This window comes from Hippocampus zosterae, chromosome 1 (genome assembly GCF_025434085.1).
Source record: "Hippocampus zosterae strain Florida chromosome 1, ASM2543408v3, whole genome shotgun sequence".
Classification (NCBI taxonomy): domain Eukaryota; kingdom Metazoa; phylum Chordata; class Actinopteri; order Syngnathiformes; family Syngnathidae; genus Hippocampus; species Hippocampus zosterae.
In genome coordinates this window covers 42,021,751-42,042,258 of record NC_067451.1, presented here as the reverse complement: position 1 = coordinate 42,042,258, position 20,508 = coordinate 42,021,751, and the positions used below count along the sequence as shown (strand labels likewise).

Sequence of the window (20,508 nt, the reverse complement as noted above, 5' to 3'; positions counted from 1 at the left end):
TTAAATGAAAAAAAAATCACCCCACTACTCCATCCCCGACCCAGAAGTGCCCTGTCTGCTATAAAGAGGATAATTTTCGCGTTTTCCCTCGCTTACGGCCATACTACCCTGAGAACACCCGATCTCGTCTGATCTCGGAAGCTAAGCAGGGTAGGGCCTGGTTAGTACTTGGATGGGAGACCGCCTGGGAATACCAGGTGCTGTAAGCTTTTGCACCCACCTCCAATTCACAACACGATTCACTGCTCTTTCCAAAAATTTTGGCATTCATTCGTCATTCAACTTTCACTTATCCTGTGGTTTGAAATCGTTTCCTTCACGTTGATTTGACAGATCAACGTCTCTTTGGAATAAAATTAATGTCCAACAGAGGGAGCCGTCTGCACGGGGATCGGTCATGATAGCACTTGGACATGAAGCAGCTTGGGATTTCCGCCTGCTGGATGCCTTTGCACCTCCACTGGAAAAGCCCACTTTTGCAACAAACATCAAATACCGCATCTGCGTGCTCGCAGAGGACCGTATGCGAGCCTGACAGGCTGCGCGCTCAAACCACCACGGGAGCGGGCCCCTCCTTCGTGCTCTCGGGAGGAGGTCATTAAATGAAAAAAAAATCACCCCACTACTCCATCCCCGACCCGCAAGTGCCCTGTCTGCTATAAAGGGGACAATTTTCACATTTTCCCTCGCTTACGGCCATACTACCCTGAGAACGCCCGATCTCGTCCGATCTCGGAAGCTAAGCAGGGTCGGGCCTGGTTAGTACTTGAATGGGAGACCGCCTGGGAATACCAGGTGCTGTAAGCTTTTGCACCCACCTCCAATTCACAACACGATTCACTGCTCTTTCCAAAAATTTTGGCATTCATTCGTCATTCAACTTTCACTTATCCTGTGGTTTGAAATCGTTTCCTTCACGTTGATTTGACGGATCAACGTCTCTTTGGAATAAAATTAATGTCCAACAGAGGGAGACGTCTGCACGGGGATCGGTCATGATAGCACTTGGACATGAAGCAGCTTGGGATTTCCGCCTGCTGGATGCCTTTGCACCTCCACTGGAAAAGCCCACTTTTGCAACAAACATCAAATACTGCATCTGCGTGCTCGCAGAGGACCGTATGCGAGCCTGACAGGCTGCGCGCTCAAACCACCACGGGAGCGGGCCCCTCCTTCGTGCTCTCGGGAGGAGGTCATGAAATGAAAAAAAAATCACCCCACTACTCCATCCCCGACCCGCAAGTGCCTTGTCTGCTATAAAGGGGACAATTTTCGCGTTTTCCCTCGCTTATGGCCATACTACCCTGAGAACGCCCGATCTAGTCCGATCTCGGAAGCTAAGCAGGGTCGGGCCTGGTTAGTACTTGGATGGGAGACCACCTGGGAATACCAGGTGCTCTAAGCTTTTGCACCCACCTCCAATTCTCAACACGATTCACTGCTCTTTCCAAAAATTTTGGCTTTCATTAGTCAGTCAACTATCACTTATCCTGTGGTTTGAAATGGTTTCCTTCACGTTGATTTGACAGATCAACGTCTCTTTGGAATAAAATTAATGTCCGACAGAGGGAGCCGTCTGCACGGGGTCGGTCATGATAGCACTTGGACATGAAACAGCTTGGGATTTCCGCCTGCTGGATGCCTTTGCACCTCCACTGGAAAAGCCCACTTTTGCAACAAACATCAAATACTGCATCTGCGTGCTCGCAGAGGACCGTATGCGAGCCTGACAGGCTGCGCGCTCAAACCACCACGGGAGCGGGCCCCTCCTTCGTGCTCTCGGGAGGAGGTCATTAAATGAAAAAAAAATCACCACACTACTCCATCCTACCCGCAAGTGCCTTGTCTGCTATAAAGGGGACAATTTTCACGTTTTCCCTCGCTTACGGCCATACTACCCTGAGAACGCCAGATCTCGTCCGATCTCGGAAGCTAAGCAGGGTCGGGCCTGGTTAGTACTTGGATGGGAGACCGCCTGGGAATACCAGGTGCTGTAAGCTTTTGCACCCACCTCCAAATCACAACACGATTCACTGCTCTTTCCAAAAATTTTGGCATTCATTCGTCATTCAACTTTCACTTATCCTGTGGTTTGAAATCGTTTCCTTCACGTTGATTTGACAGATCAACGTCTCTTTGGAATAAAATTAATGTCCAACAGAGGGAGCCGTCAGCACGGGGATCGGTCATGATAGCACTTGGACATGAAGCAGCTTGGGATTTCCGCCTGCTGGATACCTTTGCACCTCCACTGGAAAAGCCCACTTTTGCAACAAACATCAAATACTGCATCTGCGTGCTCGCAGAGGACCGTATGCGAGCCTGACAGGCTGCGCGCTCAAACCACCACGGGAGCGGGCCCCTCCTTCGTGCTCTCGGGAGGAGGTCATTAAATGAAAAAAAAATCACCCCACTACTCCATCCCCGACCCGCAAGTGCCGTGTCTGCTATAAAGGGGACAATTTTCACGTTTTCCCTCGCTTACGGCCATACTACCCTGAGAACGCCCGATCTCGTCCGATCTCGGAAGCTAAGCAGGGTCGGGCCTGGTTAGTACTTGGATGGGAGACCGCCTGGGAATACCAGGTGCTGTAAGCTTTTGCACCCACCTCCAATTCTCAACACGATTCACTGCTCTTTCCAAAAATTTTGGCTTTCATTAGTCATTCAACTTTCACTTATCCTGTGGTTTGAAATCGTTTCCTTCACGTTGATTTGACAGATCAAGTTCTCTTTGGAATAAAATTAATGTCCAACAGAGGGAGCCGTCTGCACGGGGTCGTTCATGATAGCACTTGGACATGAAACAGCTTGGGATTTCCGCCTGCTGGATGCCTTTGCACCTCCACTGGAAAAGCCCACTTTTGCAACAAACATCAAGTACAGCCTCTGCGCGCTCGCAGAGGACCGTATGCGAGCCTGACAGGCTGCGCGCTCAAACCACCACGGGAGCGGGCCCCTCCTTTGTGCACTCCGGAGGAGGTTTATTAAATGAAAAAAAATCACCCCACTACTCCACCCCCGACCCAGAAGTGCCCTGTCTGCTATAAAGAGGACAATTTTCGCGTTTTCCCTCGCTTACGGCCATACTACCCTGAGAACGCCCGATCGGACTGCGCGCTCGCAGAGGACCGTATGCGAGCCTGACAGGCTGCGCGCTCAAACCACCACGGGAGCGGGCCCCTCCTTTGTGCACTCCGGAGGAGGTTTATTAAATGAAAAAAAATCACCCCACTACTCCACCCCCGACCCAGAAGTGCCCTGTCTGCTATAAAGAGGACAATTTTCGCGTTTTCCCTCGCTTACGGCCATACTACCCTGAGAACGCCCGATCTCGTCCGATCTCGGAAGCTAAGCAGGGTCGGGCCTGGTTAGTACTTGGATGGGAGACCGCCTGGGAATACCAGGTGCTGTAAGCTTTTGCACCCACCTCCAATTCTCAACACGATTCACTGCTCTTTCCAAAAATTTTGGCATTCATTCGTCATTCAACTTTCACTTATCCTGTGGTTTGAAATCGTTTCCTTCACGTTGATTTGACAGATCAACGTCTCTTTGGAATAAAATTAATGTCCAACAGAGGGAGCCGTCTGCACGGGGATCGGTCATGATAGCACTTGGACATGAAACAGCTTGGGATTTCCGCCTGCTGGATGCCTTTGCACCTCCACTGGAAAAGCCCACTTTTGCAACAAACATCAAATACCGCATCTGCGCGCTCGCAGAGGACCGAATGCGAGCCTGACAGGCTGCGCGCTCAAACCACCACGGGAGCGGGCCCCTCCTTCGTGCTCTCGGGAGGAGGTCATTAAATGAAAAAAAAATCACCCCACGACTCCATCCCCGACCCGCAAGTGCCATGTCTGCTATAAAGGGGACAATTTTCACGTTTTCCCTCGCTTACGCCCATACTACCCTGAGAACGCCCGATCTCGTCCGATCTCGGAAGCTAAGCAGGGTCGGGCCTGGTTAGTACTTGGATGGGAGACCGCCTGGGAATACCAGCTGCTGTAAGCTTTTGCACCCACCTCCAATTCTCAACACGATTCACTGCTCTTTCCAAAAATTTTGGCTTTCATTAGTCATTCAACTTTCACTTATCCTGTGGTTTGAAATCGTTTCCTTCACGTTGATTTGACAGATCAACGTCTCTTTGGAATAAAATTAATGTCCAACAGAGGGAGCCGTCTGCACGGGGTCGGTCATGATAGCACTTGGACATGAAACAGCTTGGGATTTCCGCCTGCTGGATGCCTTTCCACCTCCACTGGAAAAGCCCACTTTTGCAACAAACATCAAATACTGCATCTGCGTGCTCGCAGAGGACCGTATGCGAGCCTGACAGGCTGCGCGCTCAAACCACCACGGGAGCGGGCCCCTCCTTCGTGCTCTCGGGAGGAGGTCATTAAATGAAAAAAAAATCACCCCACTTCTCCATCCCCGACCCGCAAGTGCCTTGTCTGCTATAAAGGGGACAATTTTCACGTTTTCCCTCGCTTACGGCCATACTACCCTGAGAACGCCCGATCTCGTCCGATCTCGGAAGCTAAGCAGGGTCGGGCCTGGTTAGTACTTGGATGGGAGACCGCCTGGGAATACCAGGTGCTGTAAGCTTTTGCACCCACCTCCAATTCTCAACACGATTCACTGCTCTTTCCAAAAATTTTGGCATTCATTCGTCATTCAACTTTCACTTATCCTGTGGTTTAAAATCGTTTCCTTCACGTTGATTTGACAGATCAACGTCTCTTTGGAATAAAATTAATGTCCAACAGAGGGAGCCGTCTGCACGGGAATCGGTAATGATAGCACTTGGACATGAAACAGCTTGGGATTTCCGCCTGCTGGATGCCTATGCACCTCCACTGGAAAAGCCCACTTTTGCAACAGACATCAAGTACAGCCTCTGCGCGCTCGCAGAGGACCGTATGCGAGCCTGACAGGCTGCGCGCTCAAACCACCACGGGAGCGGGCCCCTCCTTTGTGCACTCCGGAGGAGGTTTATTAAATGAAAAAAAATCACCCCACTACTCCACCCCCGACCCAGAAGTGCCTTGTCTGCTATAAAGAGGACAATTTTCGCGTTTTCCCTCGCTTACGGCCATACTACCCTGAGAACGCCCGATCTCGTCCGATCTCGGAAGCTAAGCAGGGTCCGGCCTGGTTAGTACTTGGATGGGAGACCGCCTGGGAATACCAGGTGCTGTAAGCTTTTGCACCCACCTCCAATTCTCAACACGATTCACTGCTCTTTCCAAAAATTTTGGCATTCATTCGTCATTCAACTTTCACTTATCCTGTGGTTTGAAATCGTTTCCTTCACGTTGATTTGACAGATCAACGTCTCTTTGGAATAAAATTAATGTCCAACAGAGGGAGCCGTCTGCACGGGGAGCGGTCATGATAGCACTTGGACATGAAACAGCTTGGGATTTCCGCCTGCTGGATGCCTTTGCACCTCCACTGGAAAAGCCCACTTTTGCAACAAACATCAAATACCGCATCTGCGCGCTCGCAGAGGACCGAATGCGAGCCTGACAGGCTGCGCGCTCAAACCACCACGGGAGCGGGCCCCTCCTTCGTGCTCTCGGGAGGAAGTCATTAAATGAAAAAAAAATCACCCCACGACTCCATCCCCGACCCGCAAGTGCCATGTCTGCTATAAAGGGGACAATTTTCACGTTTTCCCTCGCTTACGGCCATACTACCCTGAGAACGCCCGATCTCGTCCGATCTCGGAAGCTAAGCAGGGTCGGGCCTGGTTAGTACTTGGATGGTAGACCGCCTGGGAATACCAGCTGCTGTAAGCTTTTGCACCCACCTCCAATTCTCAACACGATTCACTGCTCTTTCCAAAAATTTTGGCTTTCATTAGTCATTCAACTTTCACTTATCCTGTGGTTTGAAATCGTTTCCTTCACGTTGATTTGACAGATCAACGTCTCTTTGGAATAAAATTAATGTCCAACAGAGGGAGCCGTCTGCACGGGGTCGGTCATGATAGCACTTGGACATGAAACAGCTTGGGATTTCCGCCTGCTGGATGCCTTTCCACCTCCACTGGAAAAGCCCACTTTTGCAACAAACATCAAATACTGCATCTGCGTGCTCGCAGAGGACCGTATGCGAGCCTGACAGGCTGCGCGCTCAAACCACCACGGGAGCGGGCCCCTCCTTCGTGCTCTCGGGAGGAGGTCATTAAATGAAAAAAAAATCACCCCACTACTCCATCCCCGACCCGCAAGTGCCTTGTCTGCTATAAAGGGGACAATTTTCACGTTTTCCCTCGCTTATGGCCATACTACCCTGAGAACGCCCGATCTCGTCCGATCTCGGAAGCTAAGCAGGGTCGGGCCTGGTTAGTACTTGGATGGGAGACCGCCTGGGAATACCAGGTGCTGTAAGCTTTTGCACCCACCTCCAATTCTCAACACGATTCACTGCTCTTTCCAAAAATTTTGGCATTCATTCGTCATTCAACTTTCACTTATCCTGTGGTTTAAAATCGTTTCCTTCACGTTGATTTGACAGATCAACGTCTCTTTGGAATAAAATTAATGTCCAACAGAGGGAGCCGTCTGCACGGGGATCGGTCATGATAGCACTTGGACATGAAACAGCTTGGGATTTCCGCCTGCTGGATGCGTTTGCACCTCCACTGGAAAAGCCCACTTTTGCAACAAACATCAAATACCGCATCTGCGCGCTCGCAGAGGACCGTATGCGAGCCTGACAGGCTGCGCGCTCAAACCACCACGGGAGCAGGCCCCTCCTTCGTGCTCTCGGGAGGAGGTCATTAAATGAAAAAAAAATCACCCCACTACTCCATCCCCGACCCGCAAGTGCCGTGTCTGCTATAAAGGGGACAATTTTCACGTTTTCCCTCGCTTACGGCCATACTACCCTGAGAACGCCCGATCTCGTCCGATCTCGGAAGCTAAGCAGGGTCGGGCCTGGTTAGTACTTGGATGGGAGACCGCCTGGGAATACCAGGTGCTGTAAGCTTTTGCACCCACCTCCAAATCACAACACGATTCACTGCTCTTTCCAAAAATTTTGGCATTCATTCGTCATTCAACTTTCACTTATCCTGTGGTTTGAAATCGTTTCCTTCACGTTGATTTGACAGATCAACGTCTCTTTGGAATAAAATTAATGTCCAACAGAGGGAGCCGTCTGCACGGGGATCGTTCATGATAGCACTTGGACATGAAACAGCTTGGGATTTCCGCCTGCTGGATGCGTTTGCACCTCCACTGGAAAAGCCCACTTTTGCAACAAACATCAAATACCGCATCTGCGCGCTCGCAGAGGACCGTATGCGAGCCTGACAGGCTGCGCGCTCAAACCACCACGGGAGCAGGCCCCTCCTTCGTGCTCTCGGGAGGAGGTCATTAAATGAAAAAAAAATCACCCCACTACTCCATCCCCGACCCGCAAGTGCCGTGTCTGCTATAAAGGGGACAATTTTCACGTTTTCCCTCGCTTACGGCCATACTACCCTGAGAACGCCCGATCTCGTCCGATCTCGGAAGCTAAGCAGGGTCGGGCCTGGTTAGTACTTGGATGGGAGACCGCCTGGGAATACCAGGTGCTGTAAGCTTTTGCACCCACCTCCAATTCTCAACACGATTCACTGCTCTTTCCAAAAATTTTGGCATTCATTCGTCATTCAACTTTCACTTATCCTGTGGTTTGAAATCGTTTCCTTCACGTTGATTTGACAGATCAAGTTCTCTTTGGAATAAAATTAATGTCCAACAGAGGGAGCCGTCTGCACGGGGTCGTTCATGATAGCACTTGGACATGAAACAGCTTGGGATTTCCGCCTGCTGGATGCCTTTGCACCTCCACTGGAAAAGCCCACTTTTGCAACAAACATCAAATACTGCATCTGCGTGCTCGCAGAGGACCGTATGCGAGCCTGACAGGCTGCGCGCTCAAACCACCACGGGAGCGGGCCCCTCCTTCGTGCTCTCGGGAGGAGGTCATTAAATGAAAAAAAAATCACCCCACTACTCCATCCCCGACCCGCAAGTGCCTTGTCTGCTATAAAGGGGACAATTTTCACGTTTTCCCTCGCTTACGGCCATACTACCCTGAGAACGCCCGATCTCGTCCGATCTCGGAAGCTAAGCAGGGTCGGGCCTGGTTAGTACTTGGATGGGAGACCGCCTGGGAATACCAGGTGCTGTAAGCTTTTGCACCCACCTCCAATTCTCAACACGATTCACTGCTCTTTCCAAAAATTTTGGCATTCATTCGTCATTCAACTTTCACTTATCCTGTGGTTTAAAATCGTTTCCTTCACGTTGATTTGACAGATCAACGTCTCTTTGGAATAAAATTAATGTCCAACAGAGGGAGCCGTCTGCACGGGAATCGGTAATGATAGCACTTGGACATGAAACAGCTTGGGATTTCCGCCTGCTGGATGCCTATGCACCTCCACTGGAAAAGCCCACTTTTGCAACAGACATCAAGTACAGCCTCTGCGCGCTCGCAGAGGACCGTATGCGAGCCTGACAGGCTGCTCGCTCAAACCACCACGGGAGCGGGCCCCTCCTTTGTGCACTCCGGAGGAGGTTTATTAAATGAAAAAAAATCACCCCACTACTCCACCCCCGACCCAGAAGTGCCCTGTCTGCTATAAAGAGGACAATTTTCGCGTTTTCCCTCGCTTACGGCCATACTACCCTGAGAACGCCCGATCTCGTCCGATCTCGGAAGCTAAGCAGGGTCGGGCCTGGTTAGTACTTGGATGGGAGACCGCCTGGGAATACCAGGTGCTGTAAGCTTTTGCACCCACCTCCAATTCTCAACACGATTCACTGCTCTTTCCAAAAATTTTGGCTTTCATTAGTCATTCAACTTTCACTTATCCTGTGGTTTGAAATCGTTTCCTTCACGTTGATTTGACAGATCAAGTTCTCTTTGGAATAAAATTAATGTCCAACAGAGGGAGCCGTCTGCACGGGGTCGTTCATGATAGCACTTGGACATGAAACAGCTTGGGATTTCCGCCTGCTGGATGCCTTTGCACCTCCACTGGAAAAGCCCACTTTTGCAACAAACATCAAATACTGCATCTGCGTGCTCGCAGAGGACCGTATGCGAGCCTGACAGGCTGCGCGCTCAAACCACCACGGGAGCGGGCCCCTCCTTCGTGCTCTCGGGAGGAGGTCATTAAATGAAAAAAAAATCACCCCACTACTCCATCCCCGACCCGCAAGTGCCGTGTCTGCTATAAAGGGGACAATTTTCACGTTTTCCCTCGCTTACGGCCATACTACCCTGAGAACGCCCGATCTCGTCCGATCTCGGAAGCTAAGCAGGGTCGGGCCTGGTTAGTACTTGGATGGGAGACCGCCTGGAAATACCAGGTGCTGTAAGCTTTTGCACCCACCTCCAATTCTCAACACGATTCACTGCTCTTTCCAAAAATTTTGGCATTCATTCGTCATTCAACTTTCACTTATCCTGTGGTTTAAAATCGTTTCCTTCACGTTGATTTGACAGATCAACGTCTCTTTGGAATAAAATTAATGTCCAACAGAGGGAGCCGTCTGCACGGGAATCGGTAATGATAGCACTTGGACATGAAACAGCTTGGGATTTCCGCCTGCTGGATGCCTATGCACCTCCACTGGAAAAGCCCACTTTTGCAACAGACATCAAGTACAGCCTCTGCGCGCTCGCAGAGGACCGTATGCGAGCCTGACAGGCTGCGCGCTCAAACCACCACGGGAGCGGGCCCCTCCTTTGTGCACTCCGGAGGAGGTTTATTAAATGAAAAAAAATCACCCCACTACTCCACCCCCGACCCAGAAGTGCCCTGTCTGCTATAAAGAGGACAATTTTCGCGTTTTCCCTCGCTTACGGCCATACTACCCTGAGAACGCCCGATCTCGTCCGATCTCGGAAGCTAAGCAGGGTCGGGCCTGGTTAGTACTTGGATGGGAGACCGCCTGGGAATACCAGGTGCTGTAAGCTTTTGCACCCACCTCCAATTCTCAACACGATTCACTGCTCTTTCCAAAAATTTTGGCATTCATTCGTCATTCAACTTTCACTTATCCTGTGGTTTGAAATCGTTTCCTTCACGTTGATTTGACAGATCAACGTCTCTTTGGAATAAAATTAATGTCCAACAGAGGGAGCCGTCTGCACGGGGATCGGTCATGATAGCACTTGGACATGAAACAGCTTGGGATTTCCGCCTGCTGGATGCCTTTGCACCTCCACTGGAAAAGCCCACTTTTGCAACAAACATCAAATACCGCATCTGCGCGCTCGCAGAGGACCGAATGCGAGCCTGACAGGCTGCGCGCTCAAACCACCACGGGAGCGGGCCCCTCCTTCGTGCTCTCGGGAGGAGGTCATTAAATGAAAAAAAAATCACCCCACGACTCCATCCCCGACCCGCAAGTGCCATGTCTGCTATAAAGGGGACAATTTTCACGTTTTCCCTCGCTTACGCCCATACTACCCTGAGAACGCCTGATCTCGTCCGATCTCGGAAGCTAAGCAGGGTCGGGCCTGGTTAGTACTTGGATGGGAGACCGCCTGGGAATACCAGCTGCTGTAAGCTTTTGCACCCACCTCCAATTCTCAACACGATTCACTGCTCTTTCCAAAAATTTTGGCTTTCATTAGTCATTCAACTTTCACTTATCCTGTGGTTTGAAATCGTTTCCTTCACGTTGATTTGACAGATCAAGTTCTCTTTGGAATAAAATTAATGTCCAACAGAGGGAGCCGTCTGCACGGGGTCGTTCATGATAGCACTTGGACATGAAACAGCTTGGGATTTCCGCCTGCTGGATGCCTTTGCACCTCCACTGGAAAAGCCCACTTTTGCAACAAACATCAAATACTGCATCTGCGTGCTCGCAGAGGACCGTATGCGAGCCTGACAGGCTGCGCGCTCAAACCACCACGGGAGCGGGCCCCTCCTTCGTGCTCTCGGGAGGAGGTCATTAAATGAAAAAAAAATCACCCCACTTCTCCATCCCCGACCCGCAAGTGCCGTGTCTGCTATAAAGGGGACAATTTTCACGTTTTCCCTCGCTTACGGCCATACTACCCTGAGAACGCCCGATCTCGTCCGATCTCGGAAGCTAAGCAGGGTCGGGCCTGGTTAGTACTTGGATGGGAGACCGCCTGGGAATACCAGGTGCTGTAAGCTTTTGCACCCACCTCCAATTCTCAACACGATTCACTGCTCTTTCCAAAAATTTTGGCATTCATTCGTCATTCAACTTTCACTTATCCTGTGGTTTAAAATCGTTTCCTTCACGTTGATTTGACAGATCAACGTCTCTTTGGAATAAAATTAATGTCCAACAGAGGGAGCCGTCTGCACGGGAATCGGTCATGATAGCACTTGGACATGAAACAGCTTGGGATTTCCGCCTGCTGGATGCGTTTGCACCTCCACTGGAAAAGCCCACTTTTGCAACAGACATCAAGTACAGCCTCTGCGCGCTCGCAGAGGACCGTATGCGAGCCTGACAGGCTGCGCGCTCAAACCACCACGGGAGCGGGCCCCTCCTTCGTGCTCTCGGGAGGAGGTCATTAAATGAAAAAAAAATCACCCCACTTCTCCATCCCCGACCCGCAAGTGCCGTGTCTGCTATAAAGGGGACAATTTTCACGTTTTCCCTCGCTTACGGCCATACTACCCTGAGAACGCCCGATCTCGTCCGATCTCGGAAGCTAAGCAGGGTCGGGCCTGGTTAGTACTTGGATGGGAGACCGCCTGGGAATACCAGGTGCTGTAAGCTTTTGCACCCACCTCCAATTCTCAACACGATTCACTGCTCTTTCCAAAAATTTTGGCTTTCATTAGTCATTCAACTTTCACTTATCCTGTGGTTTGAAATCGTTTCCTTCACGTTGATTTGACAGATCAAGTTCTCTTTGGAATAAAATTAATGTCCAACAGAGGGAGCCGTCTGCACGGGGTCGTTCATGATAGCACTTGGACATGAAACAGCTTGGGATTTCCGCCTGCTGGATGCCTTTGCACCTCCACTGGAAAAGCCCACTTTTGCAACAAACATCAAATACTGCATCTGCGTGCTCGCAGAGGACCGTATGCGAGCCTGACAGGCTGCGCGCTCAAACCACCACGGGAGCGGGCCCCTCCTTCGTGCTCTCGGGAGGAGGTCATTAAATGAAAAAAAAATCACCCCACTACTCCATCCCCGACCCGCAAGTGCCGTGTCTGCTATAAAGGGGACAATTTTCACGTTTTCCCTTGCTTACGGCCATACTACCCTGAGAACGCCCGATCTCGTCCGATCTCGGAAGCTAAGCAGGGTCGGGCCTGGTTAGTACTTGGATGGGAGACCGCCTGGGAATACCAGGTGCTGTAAGCTTTTGCACCCACCTCCAATTCTCAACACGATTCACTGCTCTTTCCAAAAATTTTGGCATTCATTCGTCATTCAACTTTCACTTATCCTGTGGTTTAAAATCGTTTCCTTCACGTTGATTTGACAGATCAACGTCTCTTTGGAATAAAATTAATGTCCAACAGAGGGAGCCGTCTGCACGGGAATCGGTAATGATAGCACTTGGACATGAAACAGCTTGGGATTTCCGCCTGCTGGATGCCTATGCACCTCCACTGGAAAAGCCCACTTTTGCAACAGACATCAAGTACAGCCTCTGCGCGCTCGCAGAGGACCGTATGCGAGCCTGACAGGCTGCGCGCTCAAACCACCACGGGAGCGGGCCCCTCCTTTGTGCACTCCGGAGGAGGTTTATTAAATGAAAAAAAATCACCCCACTACTCCACCCCCGACCCAGAAGTGCCCTGTCTGCTATAAAGAGGACAATTTTCGCGTTTTCCCTCGCTTACGGCCATACTACCCTGAGAACGCCCGATCTCGTCCGATCTCGGAAGCTAAGCAGGGTCGGGCCTGGTTAGTACTTGGATGGGAGACCGCCTGGGAATACCAGGTGCTGTAAGCTTTTGCACCCACCTCCAATTCTCAACACGATTCACTGCTCTTTCCAAAAATTTTGGCATTCATTCGTCATTCAACTTTCACTTATCCTGTGGTTTGAAATCGTTTCCTTCACGTTGATTTGACAGATCAACGTCTCTTTGGAATAAAATTAATGTCCAACAGAGGGAGCCGTCTGCACGGGGATCGGTCATGATAGCACTTGGACATGAAACAGCTTGGGATTTCCGCCTGCTGGATGCCTTTGCACCTCCACTGGAAAAGCCCACTTTTGCAACAGACATCAAGTACAGCCTCTGCGCGCTCGCAGAGGACCGTATGCGAGCCTGACAGGCTGCGCGCTCAAACCACCACGGGAGCGGGCCCCTCCTTTGTGCACTCCGGAGGAGGTTTATTAAATGAAAAAAAATCACCCCACTACTCCACCCCCGACCCAGAAGTGCCCTGTCTGCTATAAAGAGGACAATTTTCGCGTTTTCCCTCGCTTACGGCCATACTACCCTGAGAACGCCCGATCTCGTCCGATCTCGGAAGCTAAGCAGGGTCGGGCCTGGTTAGTACTTGGATGGGAGACCGCCTGGGAATACCAGGTGCTGTAAGCTTTTGCACCCACCTCCAATTCTCAACACGATTCACTGCTCTTTCCAAAAATTTTGGCATTCATTCGTCATTCAACTTTCACTTATCCTGTGGTTTGAAATCGTTTCCTTCACGTTGATTTGACAGATCAACGTCTCTTTGGAATAAAATTAATGTCCAACAGAGGGAGCCGTCTGCACGGGGATCGGTCATGATAGCACTTGGACATGAAACAGCTTGGGATTTCCGCCTGCTGGATGCCTTTGCACCTCCACTGGAAAAGCCCACTTTTGCAACAAACATCAAATACCGCATCTGCGCGCTCGCAGAGGACCGAATGCGAGCCTGACAGGCTGCGCGCTCAAACCACCACGGGAGCGGGCCCCTCCTTCGTGCTCTCGGGAGGAGGTCATTAAATGAAAAAAAAATCACCCCACGACTCCATCCCCGACCCGCAAGTGCCATGTCTGCTATAAAGGGGACAATTTTCACGTTTTCCCTCGCTTACGCCCATACTACCCTGAGAACGCCCGATCTCGTCCGATCTCGGAAGCTAAGCAGGGTCGGGCCTGGTTAGTACTTGGATGGGAGACCGCCTGGGAATACCAGCTGCTGTAAGCTTTTGCACCCACCTCCAATTCTCAACACGATTCACTGCTCTTTCCAAAAATTTTGGCTTTCATTAGTCATTCAACTTTCACTTATCCTGTGGTTTGAAATCGTTTCCTTCACGTTGATTTGACAGATCAACGTCTCTTTGGAATAAAATTAATGTCCAACAGAGGGAGCCGTCTGCACGGGGTCGGTCATGATAGCACTTGGACATGAAACAGCTTGGGATTTCCGCCTGCTGGATGCCTTTCCACCTCCACTGGAAAAGCCCACTTTTGCAACAAACATCAAATACTGCATCTGCGTGCTCGCAGAGGACCGTATGCGAGCCTGACAGGCTGCGCGCTCAAACCACCACGGGAGCGGGCCCCTCCTTCGTGCTCTCGGGAGGAGGTCATTAAATGAAAAAAAAATCACCCCACTTCTCCATCCCCGACCCGCAAGTGCCGTGTCTGCTATAAAGGGGACAATTTTCACGTTTTCCCTCGCTTACGGCCATACTACCCTGAGAACGCCCGATCTCGTCCGATCTCGGAAGCTAAGCAGGGTCGGGCCTGGTTAGTACTTGGATGGGAGACCGCCTGGGAATACCAGGTGCTGTAAGCTTTTGCACCCACCTCCAATTCTCAACACGATTCACTGCTCTTTCCAAAAATTTTGGCATTCATTCGTCATTCAACTTTCACTTATCCTGTGGTTTAAAATCGTTTCCTTCACGTTGATTTGACAGATCAACGTCTCTTTGGAATAAAATTAATGTCCAACAGAGGGAGCCGTCTGCACGGGAATCGGTCATGATAGCACTTGGACATGAAACAGCTTGGGATTTCCGCCTGCTGGATGCGTTTGCACCTCCACTGGAAAAGCCCACTTTTGCAACAAACATCAAATACCGCATCTGCGCGCTCGCAGAGGACCGTATGCGAGCCTGACAGGCTGCGCGCTCAAACCACCACGGGAGCAGGCCCCTCCTTCGTGCTCTCGGGAGGAGGTCATTAAATGAAAAAAAAATCACCCCACTACTCCATCCCCGACCCGCAAGTGCCGTGTCTGCTATAAAGGGGACAATTTTCACGTTTTCCCTCGCTTACGGCCATACTACCCTGAGAACGCCCGATCTCGTCCGATCTCGGAAGCTAAGCAGGGTCGGGCCTGGTTAGTACTTGGATGGGAGACCGCCTGGGAATACCAGGTGCTGTAAGCTTTTGCACCCACCTCCAATTCTCAACACGATTCACTGCTCTTTCCAAAAATTTTGGCTTTCATTAGTCATTCAACTTTCACTTATCCTGTGGTTTGAAATCGTTTCCTTCACGTTGATTTGACAGATCAAGTTCTCTTTGGAATAAAATTAATGTCCAACAGAGGGAGCCGTCTGCACGGGGTCGTTCATGATAGCACTTGGACATGAAACAGCTTGGGATTTCCGCCTGCTGGATGCCTTTGCACCTCCACTGGAAAAGCCCACTTTTGCAACAAACATCAAATACTGCATCTGCGTGCTCGCAGAGGACCGTATGCGAGCCTGACAGGCTGCGCGCTCAAACCACCACGGGAGCGGGCCCCTCCTTCGTGCTCTCGGGAGGAGGTCATTAAATGAAAAAAAAATCACCCCACTACTCCATCCCCGACCCGCAAGTGCCGTGTCTGCTATAAAGGGGACAATTTTCACGTTTACCCTCGCTTACGGCCATACTACCCTGAGAACGCCCGATCTCGTCCGATCTCGGAAGCTAAGCAGGGTCGGGCCTGGTTAGTACTTGGATGGGAGACCGCCTGGGAATACCAGGTGCTGTAAGCTTTTGCACCCACCTCCAATTCTCAACACGATTCACTGCTCTTTCCAAAAATTTTGGCATTCATTCGTCATTCAACTTTCACTTATCCTGTGGTTTAAAATCGTTTCCTTCACGTTGATTTGACAGATCAACGTCTCTTTGGAATAAAATTAATGTCCAACAGAGGGAGCCGTCTGCACGGGAATCGGTAATGATAGCACTTGGACATGAAACAGCTTGGGATTTCCGCCTGCTGGATGCCTATGCACCTCCACTGGAAAAGCCCACTTTTGCAACAGACATCAAGTACAGCCTCTGCGCGCTCGCAGAGGACCGTATGCGAGCCTGACAGGCTGCGCGCTCAAACCACCACGGGAGCGGGCCCCTCCTTTGTGCACTCCGGAGGAGGTTTATTAAATGAAAAAAAATCACCCCACTACTCCACCCCCGACCCAGAAGTGCCCTGTCTGCTATAAAGAGGACAATTTTCGCGTTTTCCCTCGCTTACGGCCATACTACCCTGAGAACGCCCGATCTCGTCCGATCTCGGAAGCTAAGCAGGGTCGGGCCTGGTTAGTACTTGGATGGGAGACCGCCTGGGAATACCAGGTGCTGTAAGCTTTTGCACCCACCTCCAATTCTCAACACGATTCACTGCTCTTTCCAAAAATTTTGGCATTCATTCGTCATTCAACTTTCACTTATCCTGTGGTTTGAAATCGTTTCCTTCACGTTGATTTGACAGATCAACGTCTCTTTGGAATAAAATTAATGTCCAACAGAGGGAGCCGTCTGCACGGGGATCGGTCATGATAGCACTTGGACATGAAACAGCTTGGGATTTCCGCCTGCTGGATGCCTTTGCACCTCCACTGGAAAAGCCCACTTTTGCAACAAACATCAAATACCGCATCTGCGCGCTCGCAGAGGACCGAATGCGAGCCTGACAGGCTGCGGGCTCAAACCACCACGGGAGCGGGCCCCTCATTAAATGAAAAAAAAATCACCCCACGACTCCATCCCCGACCCGCAAGTGCCATGTCTGCTATAAAGGGGACAATTTTCACATTTTCCCTCGCTTACGGCCATACTACCCTGAGAACGCCCGATCTCGTCCGATCTCGGAAGCTAAGCAGGGTCGGGCCTGGTTAGTACTTGGATGGGAGACCGCCTGGGAATACCAGCTGCTGTAAGCTTTTGCACCCACCTCCAATTCTCAACACGATTCACTGCTCTTTCCAAAAATTTTGGCTTTCATTAGTCATTCAACTTTCACTTATCCTGTGGTTTGAAATCGTTTCCTTCACGTTGATTTGACAGATCAACGTCTCTTTGGAATAAAATTAATGTCCAACAGAGGGAGCCGTCTGCACGGGGTCGGTCATGATAGCACTTGGACATGAAACAGCTTGGGATTTCCGCCTGCTGGATGCCTTTCCACCTCCACTGGAAAAGCCCACTTTTGCAACAAACATCAAATACTGCATCTGCGTGCTCGCAGAGGACCGTATGCGAGCCTGACAGGCTGCGCGCTCAAACCACCACGGGAGCGGGCCCCTCCTTCGTGCTCTCGGGAGGAGGTCATTAAATGAAAAAAAAATCACCCCACTACTCCATCCCCGACCCGCAAGTGCCTTGTCTGCTATAAAGGGGACAATTTTCACGTTTTCCCTCGCTTATGGCCATACTACCCTGAGAACGCCCGATCTCGTCCGATCTCGGAAGCTAAGCAGGGTCGGGCCTGGTTAGTACTTGGATGGGAGACCGCCTGGGAATACCAGGTGCTGTAAGCTTTTGCACCCACCTCCAATTCTCAACACGATTCACTGCTCTTTCCAAAAATTTTGGCATTCATTCGTCATTCAACTTTCACTTATCCTGTGGTTTAAAATCGTTTCCTTCACGTTGATTTGACAGATCAACGTCTCTTTGGAATAAAATTAATGTCCAACAGAGGGAGCCGTCTGCACGGGGATCGGTCATGATAGCACTTGGACATGAAACAGCTTGGGATTTCCGCCTGCTGGATGCGTTTGCACCTCCACTGGAAAAGCCCACTTTTGCAACAAACATCAAATACCGCATCTGCGCGCTCGCAGAGGACCGTATGCGAGCCTGACAGGCTGCGCGCTCAAACCACCACGGGAGCAGGCCCCTCCTTCGTGCTCTCGGGAGGAGGTCATTAAATGAAAAAAAAATCACCCCACTACTCCATCCCCGACCCAGAAGTGCCCTGTCTGCTATAAAGAGGATAATTTTCGCGTTTTCCCTCGCTTACGGCCATACTACCCTGAGAACACCCGATCTCGTCTGATCTCGGAAGCTAAGCAGGGTAGGGCCTGGTTAGTACTTGGATGGGAGACCGCCTGGGAATACCAGGTGCTGTAAGCTTTTGCACCCACCTCCAATTCACAACACGATTCACTGCTCTTTCCAAAAATTTTGGCATTCATTCGTCATTCAACTTTCACTTATCCTGTGGTTTGAAATCGTTTCCTTCACGTTGATTTGACAGATCAACGTCTCTTTGGAATAAAATTAATGTCCAACAGAGGGAGCCGTCTGCACGGGGATCGGTCATGATAGCACTTGGACATGAAGCAGCTTGGGATTTCCGCCTGCTGGATGCCTTTGCACCTCCACTGGAAAAGCCCACTTTTGCAACAAACATCAAATACCGCATCTGCGTGCTCGCAGAGGACCGTATGCGAGCCTGACAGGCTGCGCGCTCAAACCACCACGGGAGCGGGCCCCTCCTTCGTGCTCTCGGGAGGAGGTCATTAAATGAAAAAAAAATCACCCCACTACTCCATCCCCGACCCGCAAGTGCCCTGTCTGCTATAAAGGGGACAATTTTCACATTTTCCCTCGCTTACGGCCATACTACCCTGAGAACGCCCGATCTCGTCCGATCTCGGAAGCTAAGCAGGGTCGGGCCTGGTTAGTACTTGAATGGGAGACCGCCTGGGAATACCAGGTGCTGTAAGCTTTTGCACCCACCTCCAATTCACAACACGATTCACTGCTCTTTCCAAAAATTTTGGCATTCATTCGTCATTCAACTTTCACTTATCCTGTGGTTTGAAATCGTTTCCTTCACGTTGATTTGACGGATCAACGTCTCTTTGGAATAAAATTAATGTCCAACAGAGGGAGACGTCTGCACGGGGATCGGTCATGATAGCACTTGGACATGAAGCAGCTTGGGATTTCCGCCTGCTGGATGCCTTTGCACCTCCACTGGAAAAGCCCACTTTTGCAACAAACATCAAATACTGCATCTGCGTGCTCGCAGAGGACCGTATGCGAGCCTGACAGGCTGCGCGCTCAAACCACCACGGGAGCGGGCCCCTCCTTCGTGCTCTCGGGAGGAGGTCATGAAATGAAAAAAAAATCACCCCACTACTCCATCCCCGACCCGCAAGTGCCTTGTCTGCTATAAAGGGGACAATTTTCGCGTTTTCCCTCGCTTATGGCCATACTACCCTGTGAACGCCCGATCTAGTCCGATCTCGGAAGCTAAGCAGGGTCGGGCCTGGTTAGTACTTGGATGGGAGACCACCTGGAAATACCAGGTGCTCTAAGCTTTTGCACCCACCTCCAATTCTCAACACGATTCACTGCTCTTTCCAAAAATTTTGGCTTTCATTAGTCAGTCAACTATCACTTATCCTGTGGTTTGAAATCGTTTCCTTCACGTTGATTTGACAGATCAACGTCTCTTTGGAATAAAATTAATGTCCGACAGAGGGAGCCGTCTGCACGGGGTCGGTCATGATAGCACTTGGACATGAAACAGCTTGGGATTTCCGCCTGCTGGATGCCTTTGCACCTCCACTGGAAAAGCCCACTTTTGCAACAAACATCAAATACTGCATCTGCGCGCTCGCAGAGGACCGAATGCGAGCCTGACAGGCTGCGCGCTCAAACCACCACGGGAGCGGGCCCCTCCTTCGTGCTCTCGGGAGGAGGTCATTAAATGAAAAAAAAATCACCCCACTACTCCATCCCCGACCCGCAAGTGCCGTGTCTGCTATAAAGGGGACAATTTTCACGTTTTCCCTCGCTTACGGCCATACTACCCTGAGAACGCCCGATCTCGTCCGATCTCGGAAGCTAAGCAGGGTCGGGCCTGGTTAGTACTTGGATGGGAGACCGCCTGGGAATACCAGGTGCTGTAAGCTTTTGCACCCACCTCCAATTCTCAACACGATTCACTGCTCTTTCCAAAAATTTTGGCATTCATTCGTCATTCAACTTTCACTTATCCTGTGGTTTGAAATCGTTTCCTTCACGTTGATTTGACAGATCAACGTCTCTTTGGAATAAAATTAATGTCCAACAGAGGGAGCCGTCTGCACGGGAATCGGTAATGATAGCACTTGGACATGAAACAGCTTGGGATTTCCGCCTGCTGGATGCCTATGCACCTCCACTGGAAAAGCCCACTTTTGCAACAGACATCAAGTACAGCCTCTGCGCGCTCGCAGAGGACCGTATGCGAGCCTGACAGGCTGCGCGCTCAAACCACCACGGGAGCGGGCCCCTCCTTTGTGCACTCC

The 20,508-nt window shown here is 50.7% G+C and overlaps 34 non-coding genes across 34 annotated transcripts; all 34 read left to right on the top strand.

Annotated features, from left to right (window-relative positions):
• The first annotated feature begins 90 nt into the window (after positions 1-90).
• On the top strand, positions 91-209 carry LOC127614710 (5S ribosomal RNA). The gene has a single exon (XR_007966679.1). It is a non-coding gene; the product is annotated as a 5S ribosomal RNA (ribosomal RNA).
• A 479-nt stretch (positions 210-688) lies between these two features.
• On the top strand, positions 689-807 carry LOC127613272 (5S ribosomal RNA). Its single transcript, XR_007966131.1, has one exon. It is a non-coding gene; the product is annotated as a 5S ribosomal RNA (ribosomal RNA).
• Positions 808-1,286: 479 nt separating this feature from the next.
• Positions 1,287-1,405, top strand: LOC127615297 (5S ribosomal RNA). Its single transcript, XR_007966882.1, has one exon. It is a non-coding gene; the product is annotated as a 5S ribosomal RNA (ribosomal RNA).
• A 476-nt stretch (positions 1,406-1,881) lies between these two features.
• LOC127614424 (5S ribosomal RNA) lies at positions 1,882-2,000 on the top strand. Its single transcript, XR_007966510.1, has one exon. It is a non-coding gene; the product is annotated as a 5S ribosomal RNA (ribosomal RNA).
• A 479-nt stretch (positions 2,001-2,479) lies between these two features.
• On the top strand, positions 2,480-2,598 carry LOC127589668 (5S ribosomal RNA). Its single transcript, XR_007959467.1, has one exon. It is a non-coding gene; the product is annotated as a 5S ribosomal RNA (ribosomal RNA).
• A 702-nt stretch (positions 2,599-3,300) lies between these two features.
• LOC127589665 (5S ribosomal RNA) lies at positions 3,301-3,419 on the top strand. Its single transcript, XR_007959466.1, has one exon. It is a non-coding gene; the product is annotated as a 5S ribosomal RNA (ribosomal RNA).
• Positions 3,420-3,898: 479 nt separating this feature from the next.
• LOC127615686 (5S ribosomal RNA) lies at positions 3,899-4,017 on the top strand. The gene has a single exon (XR_007966942.1). It is a non-coding gene; the product is annotated as a 5S ribosomal RNA (ribosomal RNA).
• Positions 4,018-4,495: 478 nt separating this feature from the next.
• On the top strand, positions 4,496-4,614 carry LOC127589662 (5S ribosomal RNA). The gene has a single exon (XR_007959465.1). It is a non-coding gene; the product is annotated as a 5S ribosomal RNA (ribosomal RNA).
• Positions 4,615-5,093: 479 nt separating this feature from the next.
• Positions 5,094-5,212, top strand: LOC127613628 (5S ribosomal RNA). Its single transcript, XR_007966252.1, has one exon. It is a non-coding gene; the product is annotated as a 5S ribosomal RNA (ribosomal RNA).
• A 479-nt stretch (positions 5,213-5,691) lies between these two features.
• Positions 5,692-5,810, top strand: LOC127615256 (5S ribosomal RNA). Its single transcript, XR_007966865.1, has one exon. It is a non-coding gene; the product is annotated as a 5S ribosomal RNA (ribosomal RNA).
• A 478-nt stretch (positions 5,811-6,288) lies between these two features.
• Positions 6,289-6,407, top strand: LOC127612988 (5S ribosomal RNA). The gene has a single exon (XR_007966031.1). It is a non-coding gene; the product is annotated as a 5S ribosomal RNA (ribosomal RNA).
• Positions 6,408-6,886: 479 nt separating this feature from the next.
• On the top strand, positions 6,887-7,005 carry LOC127589649 (5S ribosomal RNA). The gene has a single exon (XR_007959462.1). It is a non-coding gene; the product is annotated as a 5S ribosomal RNA (ribosomal RNA).
• A 479-nt stretch (positions 7,006-7,484) lies between these two features.
• LOC127589644 (5S ribosomal RNA) lies at positions 7,485-7,603 on the top strand. Its single transcript, XR_007959461.1, has one exon. It is a non-coding gene; the product is annotated as a 5S ribosomal RNA (ribosomal RNA).
• A 478-nt stretch (positions 7,604-8,081) lies between these two features.
• LOC127589639 (5S ribosomal RNA) lies at positions 8,082-8,200 on the top strand. Its single transcript, XR_007959460.1, has one exon. It is a non-coding gene; the product is annotated as a 5S ribosomal RNA (ribosomal RNA).
• Positions 8,201-8,679: 479 nt separating this feature from the next.
• Positions 8,680-8,798, top strand: LOC127589635 (5S ribosomal RNA). The gene has a single exon (XR_007959459.1). It is a non-coding gene; the product is annotated as a 5S ribosomal RNA (ribosomal RNA).
• A 478-nt stretch (positions 8,799-9,276) lies between these two features.
• On the top strand, positions 9,277-9,395 carry LOC127613884 (5S ribosomal RNA). Its single transcript, XR_007966356.1, has one exon. It is a non-coding gene; the product is annotated as a 5S ribosomal RNA (ribosomal RNA).
• A 479-nt stretch (positions 9,396-9,874) lies between these two features.
• On the top strand, positions 9,875-9,993 carry LOC127589631 (5S ribosomal RNA). The gene has a single exon (XR_007959458.1). It is a non-coding gene; the product is annotated as a 5S ribosomal RNA (ribosomal RNA).
• A 479-nt stretch (positions 9,994-10,472) lies between these two features.
• On the top strand, positions 10,473-10,591 carry LOC127616703 (5S ribosomal RNA). Its single transcript, XR_007967156.1, has one exon. It is a non-coding gene; the product is annotated as a 5S ribosomal RNA (ribosomal RNA).
• A 478-nt stretch (positions 10,592-11,069) lies between these two features.
• On the top strand, positions 11,070-11,188 carry LOC127589626 (5S ribosomal RNA). The gene has a single exon (XR_007959455.1). It is a non-coding gene; the product is annotated as a 5S ribosomal RNA (ribosomal RNA).
• A 479-nt stretch (positions 11,189-11,667) lies between these two features.
• On the top strand, positions 11,668-11,786 carry LOC127589618 (5S ribosomal RNA). The gene has a single exon (XR_007959454.1). It is a non-coding gene; the product is annotated as a 5S ribosomal RNA (ribosomal RNA).
• A 478-nt stretch (positions 11,787-12,264) lies between these two features.
• LOC127589611 (5S ribosomal RNA) lies at positions 12,265-12,383 on the top strand. The gene has a single exon (XR_007959452.1). It is a non-coding gene; the product is annotated as a 5S ribosomal RNA (ribosomal RNA).
• A 479-nt stretch (positions 12,384-12,862) lies between these two features.
• LOC127589606 (5S ribosomal RNA) lies at positions 12,863-12,981 on the top strand. Its single transcript, XR_007959449.1, has one exon. It is a non-coding gene; the product is annotated as a 5S ribosomal RNA (ribosomal RNA).
• Positions 12,982-13,460: 479 nt separating this feature from the next.
• On the top strand, positions 13,461-13,579 carry LOC127589600 (5S ribosomal RNA). Its single transcript, XR_007959448.1, has one exon. It is a non-coding gene; the product is annotated as a 5S ribosomal RNA (ribosomal RNA).
• Positions 13,580-14,058: 479 nt separating this feature from the next.
• On the top strand, positions 14,059-14,177 carry LOC127615675 (5S ribosomal RNA). Its single transcript, XR_007966941.1, has one exon. It is a non-coding gene; the product is annotated as a 5S ribosomal RNA (ribosomal RNA).
• Positions 14,178-14,655: 478 nt separating this feature from the next.
• On the top strand, positions 14,656-14,774 carry LOC127589588 (5S ribosomal RNA). Its single transcript, XR_007959446.1, has one exon. It is a non-coding gene; the product is annotated as a 5S ribosomal RNA (ribosomal RNA).
• Positions 14,775-15,253: 479 nt separating this feature from the next.
• On the top strand, positions 15,254-15,372 carry LOC127589582 (5S ribosomal RNA). Its single transcript, XR_007959445.1, has one exon. It is a non-coding gene; the product is annotated as a 5S ribosomal RNA (ribosomal RNA).
• Positions 15,373-15,850: 478 nt separating this feature from the next.
• LOC127589579 (5S ribosomal RNA) lies at positions 15,851-15,969 on the top strand. The gene has a single exon (XR_007959444.1). It is a non-coding gene; the product is annotated as a 5S ribosomal RNA (ribosomal RNA).
• A 479-nt stretch (positions 15,970-16,448) lies between these two features.
• On the top strand, positions 16,449-16,567 carry LOC127589574 (5S ribosomal RNA). The gene has a single exon (XR_007959443.1). It is a non-coding gene; the product is annotated as a 5S ribosomal RNA (ribosomal RNA).
• A 456-nt stretch (positions 16,568-17,023) lies between these two features.
• On the top strand, positions 17,024-17,142 carry LOC127614877 (5S ribosomal RNA). The gene has a single exon (XR_007966729.1). It is a non-coding gene; the product is annotated as a 5S ribosomal RNA (ribosomal RNA).
• Positions 17,143-17,620: 478 nt separating this feature from the next.
• LOC127612981 (5S ribosomal RNA) lies at positions 17,621-17,739 on the top strand. Its single transcript, XR_007966030.1, has one exon. It is a non-coding gene; the product is annotated as a 5S ribosomal RNA (ribosomal RNA).
• Positions 17,740-18,218: 479 nt separating this feature from the next.
• LOC127614129 (5S ribosomal RNA) lies at positions 18,219-18,337 on the top strand. Its single transcript, XR_007966401.1, has one exon. It is a non-coding gene; the product is annotated as a 5S ribosomal RNA (ribosomal RNA).
• A 479-nt stretch (positions 18,338-18,816) lies between these two features.
• Positions 18,817-18,935, top strand: LOC127613267 (5S ribosomal RNA). Its single transcript, XR_007966130.1, has one exon. It is a non-coding gene; the product is annotated as a 5S ribosomal RNA (ribosomal RNA).
• Positions 18,936-19,414: 479 nt separating this feature from the next.
• Positions 19,415-19,533, top strand: LOC127616716 (5S ribosomal RNA). Its single transcript, XR_007967159.1, has one exon. It is a non-coding gene; the product is annotated as a 5S ribosomal RNA (ribosomal RNA).
• Positions 19,534-20,011: 478 nt separating this feature from the next.
• On the top strand, positions 20,012-20,130 carry LOC127589568 (5S ribosomal RNA). Its single transcript, XR_007959442.1, has one exon. It is a non-coding gene; the product is annotated as a 5S ribosomal RNA (ribosomal RNA).
• The last annotated feature ends 378 nt before the right edge of the window (positions 20,131-20,508 follow it).